The sequence below is a fragment of the Tympanuchus pallidicinctus genome, unplaced genomic scaffold (genome assembly GCF_026119805.1).
Source record: "Tympanuchus pallidicinctus isolate F22 unplaced genomic scaffold, pur_lepc_1.0 scaffold4, whole genome shotgun sequence".
Taxonomy (NCBI): Eukaryota; Metazoa; Chordata; class Aves; order Galliformes; family Phasianidae; genus Tympanuchus; species Tympanuchus pallidicinctus.
Window position 1 is genome coordinate 25125 of NW_026294758.1, and position 13627 is coordinate 38751.

Below are 13627 nucleotides of genomic sequence, written 5' to 3' on the forward strand. Positions count from 1 at the left end.
CAGTGTTGCAGAGCATCACACAGAGCCGTGCTGGGTCACCTCCCCTTCCCCTCCTGCGGCTCAGCGTGCAACCTCACCCACTTCCTGACCCCACATCCGCTGATTCCACGCATGCCTTCAGGATGCTATGGCACAGATGTGCCTCTAACCCAAATCTCCTTCCCACCCTCCCAAGAAAAAGCAAACCAACTGCACTGTCACTAGCACTGTCCTGCAGCAGACAGCAGGGAATGCAAACAGCTTCACGCTGCTCCCCTTCACTCCCATCGTAACTGTGAGCACATGGATAGGCAGAAGGATGGGGTTGCAGGTTAACCTCTGCTGAGGTGAGTGAAGGCTCATCGTGTGGCTCTGTGGTAGATTTGTTCCTGTTCAGTGCTAACAGGAAACTCACACAACACTGAAGGTCTTGCAAAAGTCTGGCAAGTGATGTCAGTTGCTCTTCCTTTTCCCACTGATGCTGTTACTCCATTGTGGAAGGCCACCAAATTGACCAGGCTGCATGTCTCAGTTTCTGCATTTCCTCCTTGTTGCCATATTTTCCCCAAAGCAAAAGAACTTGGAGGTAACCACCTACAGTTATGTGAGAGATTTCAGCATCTATTTCTGATTGTGGCAATAACTTCAGAGGTCACAGTTAATTTACGTTGCCTGTTTTAATTCTGACCAAGGTTGTAGTTGCATCTGACTTCCCAAGGCTGCAATACATGGTGGTGACACAGCCTTGGGCTTCTGCATTTGTGCTAATCCCACGTTCCCTATCTCTGCCTCGCAGGTCAGCTTATGCTGGAAGCAGATAGTATCCCAGAATGAATGAAGGTCAGTGCAGGAGCAGATGCTGATGGGAGGAAGAAAGTCCATGCTAATCAGCTCTGAAGCATCTGCAGGTATGGTACTGGAGGAGGCAACGATGATGTTGGATGGCTTCCCAGCAGGAAGCTGTCTCATCCAAATACTTGCTGAGTGTTTGGAAGCCCAAAGCTTTCCAGTCTCCAAGCTGAAGGCAGCCCAGAAGCAACATCGCCTTGGTCTGATTGTGTGGTGCCGGTACAGGAGGGTGATCTGAGCTGGATGCAGAAGAGTCGTCTTAATTTATCTGTTATTTTACTTCAGATCACCCCATTGGGTGAACATTCCGTTGGTTTCTTAAAATTTGGATCTAGGAGGTGACCCCTCCCTTTGCTTATGATGAAAGCACAGAAGTGCTGAGGGCACTCACCAATTTTGCAATCATTGCTGGGGGGGAGCATTTGTCCCACAGCTGGTGAGCAGAGCTGGTGCTCTGGTGAGCATGATGCATGTGGAAGCAGAGCTTTGGGCCTCGTTGGAACAGATCACCCTGTGAGAGACCGTCAGAAGCACTGCTGCGGCGTGTGCGTGAGCTGGGCACAGCTCAGGCTGACCAGAACATACAGGTGAGCTGGGTTTGGTGCTGGGAAGAGAATTCAATGCCTTAGGTGTATCTTAGTGAGAAATGTTGGCATTAGCTGTCAAAAATCTTTTCTCCTCAACTGCAAAAGGACAGCGCAACTCAGACTCCTTTACCTGCTGGAGCAGGGCGGTAGCAAAAAGTGGGCAAGCTCCTGCAAGCTGTGCTTGGTTATGGTCTGCCAGGTCCCTACTGCCTTAGATTTCTTATGAGAAGTTTGTTCTAGCTGCTTGGAGTAGTGAAAGGTGGGGAAGAAGTGGTGATCAAGAGCAAAGACTGCATGGTAATTCTGGATGGATTTAACTGTGGTATCTGAAGACACTGTTTCTGTCAGAATTATCCCAGCACTGTGCAGGTGTCTCAGCTGAACCCCCTGAGCTGATGTCTGAGAGCAGCTGCCTCCTCCAGCTGAGCCATAGGAAAACTAACTGTGCCCAGTAATTATAATTTTTGCAGATGTTGTGAATGTGCTCCCAAATGTTTCCTTTAGCGATAAGTAATGTCTCAGCACTCTGATATCCCATTTCTGGCACAGCTTGGAACCTCTCTGCAAACCTTGGCTGCCCGTTCCCACCAACATTTCTTCCTTTCTCTCTTTAGAAGCACTGTGGTGCAGCTCCCTGTGTTTGTGAGCAGCAGCCAGCGGGCTGCCGGAGACCCAACAGCGCCTTTCAGCACACAGAGGAACGCGATGGGGACGGACCGTCCTTACTGCAGAAGGGAGTTTCTGCAGTTCTCTGTCATGAAGAAAGAATAAATTTTGAATGTTAATTCTGAGCAGATGCAGTGCTGTAGGGGATGTCAAGTAACCATTCCTTTTGGGGTGCAGGAAGGAGCAGTGAGAAGTGACATATTGGTTTGTGTTTCGGCTGTCAAAGAGGAGTTATGTTTTTGGGAGCAGAAATATGGGCTAAGATGGAAAACGGCAGTCTCTGCTCTTACTCAGCCAACAGCAGTTCTCAATGGGAATTCTGAGAACAATAGGCTAAGCAATCATCTCCAGCCATCATCTTCTTCCATTAGGAGGAAGTTTTTCACACAGAGGGTGGTGAGGCACTGGAACAGGTTGCCCAAGGAGGCTGTGGATGCCCCATCCCTGCAGGCATTCAAGGCCAGGCTGGATGTGGCTCTGGACAGCCTGGGCTGCTGGTTGGTGACCCTGCACATTGCAGGAGGTTGGAACAAGATGAGCATTGTGCTCCTTTGCAACCTAGACCTTCTAGGATTCTGTGATCTCTCATTTCTGTGTGGTGGCCATTGTTTGTTTGGCAGTAATGATAAACAGAGGTTAATGGTTTTGTTTTGGTTGGTGGTGGTTGCTGTGGGTAATGACAAAGCAAGTGTCACTATGTAGACTTTGAGAGGCAAAAAATGTGTCTTTTGCAGGAGATAGCATTTTGTTTGCTGATGCACTTTTGCTCGGCAGAATTTAGAGCTGTCAAGCAGATTGAGGTTCACCTGCCATCTGAGTGGGAACAAGACTGGTAATGTTTTTTGTAAGCGCATTGCAGTTTAAACATCAGTTTCTGTTCTGGCTGTAGAACAGTGCCCTTTGTTTTTCGGGGGGTGGACATGGGCTAACAGGACAATGCTGTTCCTGGTGTCTATGAAATCAACACACAGTCTGTTGTTGCAGGGATGGACCCTGAGCATTCACGGGATGGTGCAGGGTGTGGGGGAAAATGGAAAGTCTGCCCAGGTAAGAAGCTCTTGTGAGCTGTGGTGTAGGTACTGCCTCTAAACAGGGCTGCATGAAGGCCTGTGTGTGATGGAGGAGAGGGGAAAGGGCGCTGGAGTTCTGTGCTGACTGCAGAAATGGCACAACACTCTAGCAGCAGAAAAGCAAATTGAAGAAACTACTCTTGAAGACCAGAAGTTTGTCATTGACTGTGCTAAAATCTTCCTGAGGAGATGCTCTTCAAGTATTTTTTGTTTCCTTTCTGTCAGAAGCTGATGCAAAAGCAGTCTTCCCTTGAAGTGCAGGGGAGGAGCACAGAGTGTGGCACAGCATCAAAGATAGGCTTTCTGTCCTTCCCTGGGACTGTTGTGTTTTGCTTCAGGTCTCAACCCCTGGGATTTACAGTTACCTTTCCTGTCCTGATTTGAAATGTGAACCCACAGTTCACCCAAGATCCTAAGATCCGTTACCATGAACACAGCGATTTCCTAGTACTGTGGCCCATTTTGCAGTCTGAAAGTAGTTTTGAACTCTTCGAATCTGATTATAGCAGAGAGAGGTTCTGAGCCAAATGGCAAGATCTAAAAGATCTAATTGATCTAAAATCCAATTGGCGACTCTGCACATAGCAGGGGGGTTGAAACTTGATGATCACTGTGGTCCCTTTCAACCCAAGCCATTCTATGATCTACATGAAAGCAGTGAAAGAAGTCTGTTCTGAGGGAGCTCCTCTCCAGGCTGGAGTGCATCCTGGAATAGCAGGTCCCAGCTCAGGGAAAGACCTTTCCCTGCAGTTAACATCCACTCTTTCTCCAAGACGCCGGCTGGAAGAAAGTGCAAGGACTTGGAAGAAGAGAAACAAAAAGCAGAGCTGTGGCCTGCAAGAAACAAGTGAAGGTAGAGTGCAGAGGGGAGAATGCTCAGAGGATGCAGCAGAGCACAGATGGTGTGCCAGCTGCAGCGGTACACCCTGGGCCTGATCCAGCGCCACGTAAGCAGTTATGGACCTCAAAGTTAAGAGGAAAGAAGGTGCTGTGGTACCTGCCCTGGTGAGCTGCTACTCTTATCAATCACATTGAGTTTGCTTAGGGTTTGCTTAGCATTTTCCTTCTCTGTAGAGCGGAAAAGAGTTGAAGGCTACAAAGTTCAAAGCAAGAATGTGTAAGCCCATCTTTTCCCATTAACTACATACTGGTCTTCTGTATGCCCCACTGGAAATATTCCCTGAGAGGCTTCCTAGCCAAATTTCCTTTTTTTTTTGCTATCTGCTTCTGTGGTACCCATGTTTCTGCAATTTTGCTGTTGACAAAATGAATTTATCTTTGTACTTGCTTTATAGCAAGAAAAAAAGACAAAAAGAGAGGATAGCAGAAATGAAGAAGGCTTCTCTGAGAGCTGCTGCTGAACGTGCAAAGGTGAGTCCTTGGTGGTTACAGGGCAGCACTGCAAGTGCCACTCAACTCGGCACTCCAAGTCTCATTGCAGTCAATAAACAATCACAATTACAGACTTGCAAAGAGTGCATGGCCTGATTTGTCCAGCAGCACTCAGAAGCTGCTGCACCACCTCCTCGTTATTCGTCTCGTGGTGCTGGGTCAGAGCTCCCATAGCTCAATTTGTGAATGCTGCAGTCAAAGCAATGGCTGCACCAATCCTCTGCACTGCCCACAAGTGCACTGTCTGCAAAGCATGTGCAAGGAATTACGAGTAGCACAGCCTGGCCCCAGGCATGCTGAGGTAGAGAACAACTTTATAGAGATTTCTGAGTTTTCCCCAGGGCAGCACTCAGCATAACTGCACGCGTGCACCTCTCTCCTGGCTGGTATCTCTGCTGGGGGAAGAGAGGCTCTGCCTGCTGACTGATCCCAGAAGGATCAGGTCTTCTGACCTCCCTCCAGTGGTTGCTTCCCTCATCTTCCCCCCTCTCTTTAGCTGTTTTTATACTACTTTTTACCCTCCATGCAGAGCTTGAGTGCCTTTCATCATTGCATACCTTTGTTCTGGGTGTAAAATTCTCTTGCTTTGTTTTTAAAAGCCTACGCTAAAAACTCCAGATGCATATGCTCACTGAAGGGTTGTAGCACCATGGAAGTGGATAACTTTTGGCCTGGAGGTGTTTTCTAGTTTTATAATGAGTGTTTTTAGTTTTATAATGAGCAAATACAGTTTCAAAGTGTAAGACAAAATGAAGAAGAAAGCTCTAAAGCAGGCAGTTGGGATGCTGGCATGATGATGTTACAAATGTCGTCAGTGCCATTATGATATTATAATTGATTTATGAAATTTACAGAATCACAGAATCACAGAATCACCCGGGTTGGAAGGGACCTCAAGGATCATGTAGTTCCAATCCCCCTGCCCAGCAGGGCCACCAAACATCCACATTCAGATCAGGTTGCCCAGGACCCCATCCAACCTGGCTTTGAACACGGCCAAGGACGGAGCATCCACAACCTCCCTGGGCAGCCCGTTCCAGGGCCTAACCACTCTCTTTGTGAAGAACTTCCCCCTAACATCCAACCTAAATCTTCCCTCCTTCAACTTTGATCCATTTCCCCTCGTCCTGCTGTTGTCAGCCCTTCTGAAGAGTTTACTCCCCTCCTGGCTGTAGGTTCCCTTCAGGTATTGATAGGCTGCACTGAGGTCACCCCGCAGCTTCTCTTCTCCAGGCTGAACAAGCCCAGCTCCCTCAGCCTGTCCTCATAGGGGAGGTGCTGCAGCCCCCTGATCATCTTAGTCGCCCTCCTCTGGACCCTTTCCAAGATCTCTCTGTCTTTCTTGTACTGAGGGCTCCACACCTGGACACAGGACTCCAGATGGGGCCTCACAAGAGCCGAGTAGAGAGGGACAATCACCTCCCTGTCCCTGCTGACCACCCCTCTCCTGATGGAGCCCAGGATCCCATTTACCTTTCGAGCTGCCAGAGCGCACTGCTGGCTCATGTTCAGTCTCTCGTCCATCAGGACCCCCAGGTCCTTCTCTGCCGAGCTGCTCTCAAGGCCCACTCCTCCCAGCCTGTACGGGTGCCTGGGGTTCTTCCGGCCCAAATGCAAAACCTTGCACTTTGCCGTGTTGAACCTCATTAGGTTCACCCGAGCCCAGCCCTCCAGCCTGTCGAGGTCCCTCTGAATGGCATCCCTTCCTTCCACCCTATCAACCGCACCACTCAGCTTGGTGTCGTCAGCAAATTGCTGAGGGTGCACTCAATTCCCTCATCGATGTCATTAATAAAGATGTTAAAGAGCACCGGTCCCAAGACAGACCCTTGGGGGACACCACTTGTTACCGGCCTCCACCTGGACATAGAGCCATTGACCACCACCCTCTGTCTGCGGCCTTTCAACCAATTGCTCATCCATCGGGTCGTCCACCCATCAAATCCACTTCCCTCCAATTTGGAGATGAGGATGTGGTGGGGGACCATGTCAAAGGCCTTGCTCAGGTCCAGGTAAATGACATCGGTCGCCTTCCCTTCATCCACCAATGCCATCACTCCATCATAGAAGGCCACAAGATTAGTCAGGCATGACCTTCCTTTGGTGAGGCTGTGCTGGCTTCTCAGTCTCGTGCTCGCTTCTCGGCCTTTTGGCTAAGATCAAGTGTAGTATCATGTGTAGTGTAGCAAATTTATTCCACCATTTCTGCTGCCGTCATCTGGCCAATATGCGGAACGGCAACGAAATTTATTCCGTGGTCTCTGATGCCCCCTCACGTGGCCAATATGCGAAACTGCAATAAGTTTTTTCTCTGGTGTCCCCGCGTAACCAATCTGTGCCCAACAACGAGCATGCAAAAACAGATGTGAATTTTGCACCAACAAGAGTCCAGTGGGGACTTGCTGCTTGCGTACTGCGGTGAGGAAACTGACGCATGCGCATTGCCATGTCCAGGAAGGCGCATGCGTATTACCGCGCTGCAGCTGGCACATGCGTGCTGCATGGCAGAAACCAGCATGTATATATATAGCGCGTTACAGAGCCCGGATTTGCTCATATGTATTGCTTTCCCAACACATGCTCGTGTCAGTGCTGCTGCACACCTGTAACGCAATTGAGAATCTCCGAGACACTGCGAGCTGCTCCGCCGCTGCGAGTCGCTCCAAGCAGGAATGGGGCACTGCAGTACATCAGCGACCTCTGACTCAAGGACTGCAGGGGCTGCAGGAAGGACACACACTGCAGCCTCCCTGTTTCTGTGGGGTTTGGGATTCGGTGCAAAAAGCAAATCCTTGGCTTTGCTGCACACATCTGTCAGATTGACACTGAGTTTTTCATCACCTCTGATGACGCTGGTTGAAAACAAACTAGAATAAAAAGCACGACAACATCAATTTTCTAGTGATTATTTATTATTTATTTATTGACAGATATTCATAAGCACTGAGTGCAGGTTTGCTGGCTTTGTCGAAGTTTTCCTCGTTTTCTTCGTCGTCTCCCTTACCCCCAATTTCTTTTCTGTGTTTTCACACATTGGAATTTCATTCCGCGGTCCCTGCTGCCCCCTCGTATGGCCAATATGCAGAACTGCAACGAAATTTATTCCCAGGTCTCTGGTGCCCCCTGGGAAGAAATTAGGGGCAACACAAGGGGGCACCAGAGACTGCGTAGTAAATTTCATGCGTAAATTTCATGCTGTGCCAATGTGCCACCATTAAACCCAGCAGAGCTGTGCAATGTGCCACCATTAAACGCAGCAGAGCTGTGCAATGTGCCACCATTAAACCCAGCAGAGCTGTGCCAATGTGCCACCATTAAACCCAGCAGAGCTGTGCCAATGTGCCACCATTAAACGCAGCAGAGCTGTGCCAATGTGCCATCATTAAACCCAGCAATGTGCCACCATTAAACCACAAAGTGTCAGCAGTCCCAGCAGTGCCTGTCTCCAGTCCTGCCCCTTTCGAGTCCCTCTCCTGCCTCTGATGTTGTCCTGACCAGGCCCTGTTCTGCCCCCATTCCGTTTAGCCCATTCCTGTTCTTGTCTTGATCCTCCACCTCACCTTGCCTGTGTTCCTGTCCCTACCCCGACCCTACCACTACCTTCACACCTACTCTCAGCCTTTTCTTTATCCTGTCACTGCCCGTCCCCCTCTTTTCCCTCTCCTGCCCATCTCTCCTGCCCCGTCCCTATCACTCGTCCTGCCCCTACCCCTACACTTTTCCCTATTGCCCGCCCCTCTCCCTCTCCTGTTTCCTTCCCTTCCCTATCCCTGTGCTGTCCTTGCTCCAGGCTGACAACAGAATCCCCTGGCAGCCCACCACAAAGTTGAAGGGAAATTGTAAGCCAGGAGAACAGAAGTGTGATGAATGAGAGGGGAGGACAGAGAGGGCAGAAGAGAAGAAAGGATACAGGTAAGAGGAGCAGAGCCAATGGGGCAAGGGAAAGCAGGAGATGGCAGGGGAGAATGGACAAGAGGGAAGAGCAGAAAGGCAGTGAAAATAGGATTTCTTGAAAAGAAGTGTTTACAGCTTTATTACAAGACAGGATGCCTCACAATAAGATGGATGGTTTTCCAACTCCTGAATTACAGAGGATACATAAACAGAGAGGGGTTAAGAAACCTAGCAAGAAAGTGCCAAATTCTAAAGCAAAAGACCCAGGAACAATTCCAGCTGCTGCACTCCCTTGAGCGCCTCAATGGGACTCTCATCTGCTCACAGGGCCCAACGCGAGAGGATCAGCTGCTCTGAGGGAGCTCCAAATATTTTGGAAAAATGGATCCTCGCAAACTGTAAGAGCCCTAAATGACCCCGGAGCAGAGGCCTCCTTAACATATGGGAACCTCAAGAAACATGAAGGACATCTGGTAATTATTATAGGGTTGGGAGGGAAACAACCTGAAGCTGTACAAACACAAATAGAAATGAGAATAGGAAACCTCCCACAACGACTGCATCCTGTGATGACTGTCCCCACCCCAGAATACATCACAGGGATGGGCATTCTAAAATGACTAACACTGAATCTCCCCAGCGCTCAGCCCCAATTTGGAATAAGGAATTGCATTCGTGCTCCAACAATTTCAGTGGGAAAAGTAACAATGCCTGCTGTGCAGATTCCTGCTGCAACTGAAGTAGTGACAATGAAACAGTACAGGACCTGGGGGGAGGGGGAGCATGAAGAGATATCAAGGACAATTAATGATTTAATGGGTGCAGGAGTTTTGAAGTCAACTACTACAGCTCGGAACAATCCAACATGGCCTGTCAAATAGCGGTGGGTTTGGGAGGAATTAAACAAGCTCACCCCGCCTCTCACAGCAGCTGCAGCAGGTAGTGTTGCTTTAACAGCAGAAGCTCAGAACCATTCCAGAGCAGGGCATGCTGTAATTGATTTAGCTAACACTAGCTTCTTCACGATCCCGACTGCGGAGGAACGCCTTCCCATGGCAGAGGTGACAAGATCCTGTCTGTAGATGGCCTCAGGGACGGCTGCACAGCCCAACCATCTGCCACAGAACTGTGGCTGAACATCTGCATGACACCAAACTGCCTCCTCACATGCAAACAGTTCATTACGTAGATGACGTCCTGACTCAGGGAAACTGAGGAAGAGGTGCAACAAATGCTGGAATTGGTTGTGGATCAGATGAAACAGAAAGGCTGGGAAATTCATCCTACTGAAATTCAAACAGTGACATTTTTAGGAACTCAGAGGCATTTGGGGCATTGGGGAATACTACCCAAAACCCGACACAACATTCTAGACTTTGCAGTACCCTAAAATATGAATGAGGCACAGCAGTGTATTGGGCTGTTTGGTTTTTTATGTTCCATACCTAGGACAAATTTTAACCCCATATATATACAAAGTGACAAGGAAGAGTTGGAGAGGGAAACGAACAGCAGGTTGCCTTTGAATTAGCAACAAAGGCTCTTCAAAGGGCCTCAGACTTAGGGCCCATGCAAAAAGCAGAAACAGAGTTAAACGTGTCTGCAAATGGGGCACGTGCCAATTGGAGCTTCTGGCAAAAACAGGGAAAGAAAAAGGTTCCCTTGGGTTTTGGAGGAAGAAAACTCACGTCATGAGAGGAGTAATGGATGCAGATTATTAAGGATAAATCAAATTCTGTTCAGCAATGGTGAACAAGATTTAATTATTCAACCCATGACAGAACAATTACTGATATTGCCAGTTTTAAAAACAGTTGTGAGAAAAGGAGATCCACCTCAGATCACCACCGCTCTGGAGAACTACGTACGTAGTACGTAATTTTATTTTGCAGATCCTGCACGACTGGATTTACCCGCCTACCAGCACGGTCCATTTGGAAAAAGATACCATCTGTGTGCCTGGATATGAAGAACGGCCTCACCTGAAATTATCCCCAGTGCCTCCTGTCAGAGCTGGTGACCTGAGAGCAGTGATGGCATTGCTAACGGCACGCTGCCACTGTGACCAAGGCACAGGTTGGATGAACAGATTGATAACTTTAGGACAAGGTTGAACAACTTTGCTCCTTCTTGCTAACTGCCATGTGTGTGGAGGCCCAGGAGGATGGGAACACTGGACGTGGATGGCCTGTGCAACCCAAATGGTGGGACAGCAAAACGAGTGCAGCCCATGAGGGAACAGAGCTCTGGGCCAGGACAGCAATCCCCGCCAGATGCAGCAATACAGAGAAATGATCAGAGAAACGGGGAAAAATACACAGAAATTGAAACACGTCCAGATTACTTCACGTGTCCCACACCTGTGGTGACTCAAAGACCACACCTGCCACGTCTCCCACAGCGAGGTATGTCCATATCAGAATTAAGTTTTGATACGAGATTTATGACTTACGAATATTAACGCCATCTTCACAGTTTGAAGGAAAGGCCTGAGCTGCTGGAGGCTCTGCTCAGCTACATTTCTGCCCATCGAGTGCAGTTTGAGTGTAGATTTCATACACAGCAAGGTGTGAAGAAAAGCTCCCCCTCCGGTCCTAGAGATAAAGAAAGTTCAAGCAGTAAATATCAAGCTACAACAAAGCCCAAGCTTCTGATTTAAGGACATCCTCTGAAGTCTAATTTAAGGCAGTAAAATTCACCTTCTTGCCTCAGGTTAATATCTCCAAGCTATTTTCAAAGATCTTTTCATACCTCCTGATATGTTTGCATACAGCTAGTAGAACAAACAGAGCCAATAAAGAGACCCAAACACATACAGTGAAGGCATAAAGTCCAGCATGGCGAAGATCAGAAATGAGGCAGGAGAAGCCTGACAGATTGAGAGCAATTAAGTGTCTGAATAAAGAAAGGAACAGAAGGAACAGACATTGCTGGAGTCTATCAGACGCCAATCTTCATTTGAAAAACATCCTGTACATGTAGAACAAAAAGCAACACAGGATCAACCCACAACTATTTGTTCCACTATCTCAGTGATGATTGCTATTATACAAACTACACATTTTTAATACTGCTGTTTAAAAGAAAAAACAACACAAATTCCTCCTCCAGTCTGTAATCAAATTCAAGTTCATTTATGAGTTTAGGTAGGAAAAAAGACTTCTGGTCTCAGTAACACAGCTACAAAAGCACTGTACAGGATACTCACAGATACGGCATAAACCAAAGCTGGCTCTTTGTAACAGCACATTTCCTTTGTCTATTCCCCTTCTGTTGATGTACATTACCACAGCTTTGATGACAGTAAGGTTTCCTGGGCCATCTGTCATGGCTGCAGAGCTTCCACCTCCTTTAAGCGTCCGTCCACTCACAAGTACAACCAGCCTGGCTGAGTAAACTATGCTGCGTGTGCTGAGATGAAATGGAACAGAGATCAGAAGAAAATAATTGCATCTCAGTAAAAATAGCTGTGATTTCTAGTCCGAGCAAATTAATGTCACATACAAAAATTATTTCCAACGTAAAGTAACCACATTTCCAAAACAAATTCTATCCATAGAAGAAGATTACAGAATTATACTACAGCACATCTTAAAGCATCAGTTCCGTGGCAGACAGAGTAAAGAGACCAGCAAGAGAAAGCACAGAAGGGCTTCTTCCTAAGGAATAATTGACTACAGGAGGTAGAGCTGTTTGCTGGGGTTTTTTAGTGAGAGTGAGCAGAAAAGAAAAAAGTAGGAACGTGACCTCAGGACAGTCTGAAGTAACATGGAAACGGGAAGAGCTGCCCAGGTGCTCTGAGCTGTTCAGACGACATGACAGCCATTTTCTTGAATGCTGTTACATATGCAGAGACAAGCAGAAGAATGAAAATCAAGGCATTTGCCTTCATCTTAATGGCACTGTATAAGCCACCTCTCTGCAGGACTATGGCACAGACAGTGCAAGACTACTAAGAACTGCACAGCAATTGCCAAGCCACGTTTTCAGAAGCCAGCGTGACAAAGTACTTCCCTTTTCCCATCCACAAAGAAATGCTGGCTTAGACACCAATCTCCAGTGGGATAAGAATACGGAGGTACTTCATGCTGTTTTCTCAAACTGAAAGGTATCAAATGTCTACTTAAGGACAAAATAAAACCAGCAACAAAGAACATGGAAAGCACACTAACCTTGGCAGGCACTTCAGATCAAAGTACTCTAACAGCATTAACTGCAGCAGGCAGTAGCTTAATTCTGCACGTGCCTAGCAGTCTTTCTGCTTGTTGTTGAATTAAGCCTTCTTTTTCTCTAAGGTATTTCTCACACTTTCCACAGAACTGCTTTCATGCTTTACAAAAAATAACACCTGGAGAAAAACGACTCTGACAGTTCTCTGACAATACAGGGATGCAAACTTCCTACCTGTCACCCAAACAGGAGAAGCACCCACCCTGAGGCTCTTGTGCTGGCACTGCACACACTGAGCACAGAGGAATCCTTCACAGCAATCAGCTGCTGAGTTACTCGCAGTCATTCTGGGAAAACCGGTTTGCTGCCTTTGTTGTTCACACGCATAGCACTACACCAAGTTAGCACAACCATCTACACCTCCTTTTCTCCACCACACAGTGGTGTAGCTTTCTGGCTAAAAATAAAAATACCCTGCAATGCAAAGAGAATGTTCCCAGATAAAACAAGGGAAAACAATCCAACAAGCAACCTCCCTCCTTCCCCTCAGCCCACCATCCTTCCCCTCACAGAACAGACAGAACAAACCCACAGGAAAGGAAAAGACACCACATGCACTTCCTGAGCCAATTCCCAGTGTTGAGAACTTAATAAAGAAAAAAAAAAATACATTCTCTGCCTGCATCACCACAAAAAGCTGCATGGTAAATGAAATGAGCAACTGAGGGTTACAGCCTCCAGCTGCACCTCCTAACCAAAGCAGCTGGGAGAAAAAGTAAAAGTCTGTTTGCTAGTCTGTTTTTTAGACTGGAGCCTCAGAGAGTTGTAGAGATACCCCAGATAACAAAACCCTCACACCCATTCTTTGTAACTGCAGAAGCACAACCTGAGAGAGACCCTAAGAAACATACAGTTAGATTAACTTCATTATGTTCTTTTCCTCCTGTGCTTTTCGTGCTAGCTCTTAAGAACATCCCCTTTTTGAATATGGTTCAGAATCTGAACCACACCTGAACTCAG

At 47.5% G+C, this 13627-nt stretch overlaps 1 long non-coding RNA gene and 1 pseudogene across 4 annotated transcripts; one reads left to right on the forward strand and one right to left on the reverse strand.

Annotated features, from left to right (window-relative positions):
* The first annotated feature begins 6676 nt into the window (after nt 1-6676).
* Nucleotides 6677-6748, forward strand: LOC128089822 (uncharacterized; annotated as a pseudogene).
* Nucleotides 6749-7454: 706 nt separating this feature from the next.
* LOC128089773 (uncharacterized) lies at nt 7455-12687 on the reverse strand. 4 transcript variants are annotated; one of them, XR_008210662.1, is made up of 3 exons: nt 11646-12687; nt 10890-11031; nt 7455-7630 (listed from the first exon to the last, which is right to left on the reverse strand). It is a non-coding gene; the product is annotated as an uncharacterized LOC128089773 (long non-coding RNA). The 4 variants fall into 4 exon arrangements; XR_008210661.1 differs by lacking the exon at nt 7455-7630 and having other exon boundaries at nt 8549-11031; nt 11646-12274; nt 12610-12687; XR_008210660.1 differs by lacking the exon at nt 7455-7630 and adding an exon at nt 8549-9723.
* Between the last annotated feature and the right edge of the window lie 940 nt (nt 12688-13627).